Here is a 3,819-nt window from a genome sequence, read left to right as displayed (position 1 = left end):
ACATTATAGCTTGTGCTCACGTCCAACAAAGAGTGAGTGACTATTTTGCAGGTGAAAAATGAGTTTGGTAAGCCATTCTGATCAGTTCTTGAGCAGGTATTGAGCAGTGGAGACAGGCAAGCAGTGGAAGAGATTTGGAGATCAGATCTGAGCTGTATTATGTGTAACAGAGGTGGAGATACTTGTGAGAAGTATTATGCTGTGTAATGTTACATGACTCAATCATTAATATACAGATAGTTGGGGTTCTTAGCGAGATGCTTTCCCCGGGATACATACTGTGTTAATGTGTGAATGCTCTTGATGTTTTATTGTTATTGATGCTGCTATATTGATGATCAACGTAGAGGAGCTTATGTATTGTGTATGTATTCCGCAATAGTACATGATCAGGATAATCTCTGTTGAATATGTGTTAAATTATTCAAAAATTTCTACATCTAGCTTAATCAACTTTTCTCACATTTAATTACATATTTTATTATATTTTTCTTAGTGATAAGGGTAAAGGTGAGATGTTATGTCATGTGGCCTAATATGCATTAATTGCAGGAATTGAAGCATTTTTGGGATAATTTAAGTGAAGGAACTCAAAGTGGACAAGTAAGATGATTTTAGGAGATTTGTCTCCCTCCTTAACTCCTCAAATGATTCGAAGATTCCTCCACCATATCTCATTAGCTCGAAGTTACAAGTAGCCAAGCCAATCGAGTTTATTGGCAACCAAGTCAGTGACAGTGAAGACAAGTCATTCTTGAGTTTGGGAGGCAAGTCGTCCTAATTTTTAGGAAGTTGTTGGTAACTTCAGTTTGTATAAATAAGAATGCCAAGGGCCTCATTAGGATTCAATTTTTTTTTGTATCCAAGAGGCAATTTAGAGATGAAACATTGTGATTGTTAATATTATGTTGTATTTGACATTTTGATGATAATGAGAAGGTTTAACTGGATCCAACACTAAGTTGACTCAGAGGGCTGAAGCTCTTGGGTTAGGGCCCAACCCTAGCAGCAGAGGTTCCTCTTTTTGTACATGTATTCTTAGATTAAAATCATAGTTAGCTGCTGAAGTTATTTCTTCTTTGTTTAGTTTAACAAGTATTTGAATGATTGTTTAGTCTTGTTTCCATTACTTAAATAAATAGATCAGTGGTACAGTAGTGAGAAATAATACTTTAGAAAATCTTGTGACAATGGCCTCTTCCTCATCCCCCTCATGGGATCATGGTTTGAGGGTCCCACTCTTACCGGCCCAAAAACATATTTATCTTTTGGTTATTGCATAACTTAGGGTTCATTGTTGAATATATCATTGTTTATGAATTCATAGAAGCACCTGTAGTTGTCATTTTGTTTCATGAGTTTTTTGTAGTTTCAGAAGGAATTTCATTTCATAGATCTAGTCATTAGCCATCAATAAATTAGTTTTCTCAAATTCAACTCATATTTCCCCTATTTATAAGAAGTTATGCATAAATGAAGAGAATAACATGTTTTGTTGCAGGGATTGTTAATCTGCAGAGAGGAACTCATCCCACCAACCTCATCTAAGTCTTCTCCACCTTCTGCCAAGGCCTACCAAACCCTAATCCAAATTTTTGTTTTGTATCCACCTTGTGAAAATCCAACCATCTTGAAGTGTTGGGTTGAGCCTTGGGTAATGTGCACCTTCCCTAAACCCTATTTCACCATCATAAATCTTTCTAGGACTTCATTTCACCTTCTCTACCATCCTATGGCCTTCAGCTAACTTCGTGTAGAAAACCAAGACATCTTTTAGGAAACTAGGACATCCTATAGCAATTCTTGTAGCAGCTACACGATATCCTATAGTAGCCTGGTTAAACCTGTTTTGAGAAGAAATGGTAGTCTGATCATAGAGTGATAAGATAACTTCCCTTGTCCACTTAGTCCAAATAGCCATATGATAGAATGCAAGGTTAGATTAGTTATTTTCTACAAGTAATGTGTGTCTTTTCTTAGCTATATTATTTCATGGCATTTCATAGCACTTTCCATTCAACACTTTCATTTCTTAAATAGGAAAGAATTTACTTTTTTCCATTAAAGAATAGTTTTACATTCACTATCAGTAGTTAGACTCCTTCTAGTCCATAGAAGACTGGTTTGAAAACCCTAGTGGTTTATCACCCTAGTTAAAAAGTGATAAGAGTAGATTGTTGCATCTACTATGCATATAGCACTGTCACCTCAAAGTTTATATGAAACCCCGGGTTGATAAAGCAAAGTTGGTAGCCCTAGGAGTTGCAACATCCTTGTTGCAATACTGAGGATCATCAACTCCCTAAAATGTTTATTTTAAAGTTGTCAAGAAAATGGCCTAATTCAGCCCTACTTATTGTCCTAGCTATATATTTATTAATCCTAGACATTAGAGGGTCTCTTGGATTTTTCCTAGTTCTTTCCTTCTTGAAATGTGTATGCATAACTCACAAAATTCTCCAAATGACAACTGAGAAATATCTCCCTTAACCATCAAATTGATAAGATCAATCCACTCATCTCTGATGGATTTTAATAAGAGAGCTTTCAAAGTTTCTTCATCTAATTCATGCATTTTAGTCCTTTTAACATTATAATATAATCTTTCAATGAGATCTTCAAGATTTTCATATTCTTTTTGCATCATTTTAAAGAATGCATCCTTAATATTATGGGGCATACAGTGGTCCTTATATTTCTTTAAGAATGTAGTTTTCACTTCCTCCCACGTTCTTATAGAATTTACTCCTAATCCCATGAACCATTTTAATGTTGCATCCTTAAGATTTGTTGGAAACAATTTCAACTTTTGAGTGACAAGCAACTAATCATAAGATCTACACAAGACTAAAATCAAAGAGAAATGTTTCAGGATCTTCACTTCTTAATCCATGACAATTTAGAAGGATGGAGGGTGAGATGTTTTTAATTGTAGCTATTGTATCTTCATTGAGGATAGGAAATCCAAAAGGTTTTGAATCTCCTCTACCTCCTCATCTCCCTCTTCCTCCTCCAATCCTAGGTTGTTCACCATTGGTATTATGTACCTCTCCTTCCCCTTCTCCAACCATTGTATATTTTTCAGAACTAATATATCATTCCAAAATTGGGTTTCCTAATTCATCTTCTAGTTCTTTTGGTTCTTCTACCAATGGTAAGTTAAAATAAGTTTCTTCCTCCTATTCTTTAGTAGAGATTTCTAGCTCTTGTCCTTGAAGTTGCTCTCCAGTTGAAGATAGGAAAATTACTCCCTCTATTGGGGATGTAGGATCATCTTCTTCTATTATTGCTAGAGTTGATGAGGTTGGTGAATCTCTACGTTGGATTTCAGATCTGAGTACCTTTGGAAGTTTACGTTTTCTTGAAAATGATGGAATATGAGTTTGAGTGGGTGGTGTGGCATTACAAGGTCGTGGTGGGGTGAGTGATGATGTTGGAATTAAGATTTTACCCCTGCCTACAAATATACCTCTAGAATCTCTTTCCCTATGCATACCAATTTATTTATTTTTTATGTAAAAAGAAAAGACTCCTATATACACTTCCCCAGCAATGACACCAAAATGTTTAGTGATTTAATTGATCTTAAATTACTTACATGAATTATCAACCAGGCCTAGTAAACTGGTGAAGTGTAAGTGCACTATATGTGCTAGAAGTCTTTGGTTATTCACACAAATTCTATATTAAATTGAGTTATCGAAATATAAATTCTAAATTAAATTACGTTATTGAAATGCACATGAGCAAATTATTTATTCCTAGAAAATAATATTATCTCTACAATGATGATCACATTGTATGCTTTCAAAAAAAACT

Source organism: Pinus tabuliformis, chromosome 7, assembly GCF_031772625.1.
Source record: "Pinus tabuliformis cultivar Carrire ecotype Pingquan chromosome 7, CPIR1, whole genome shotgun sequence".
In the NCBI taxonomy this organism is placed as follows: Eukaryota; Viridiplantae; Streptophyta; class Pinopsida; order Pinales; family Pinaceae; genus Pinus; species Pinus tabuliformis.
Note: the sequence above shows the minus strand (reverse complement) of the source record.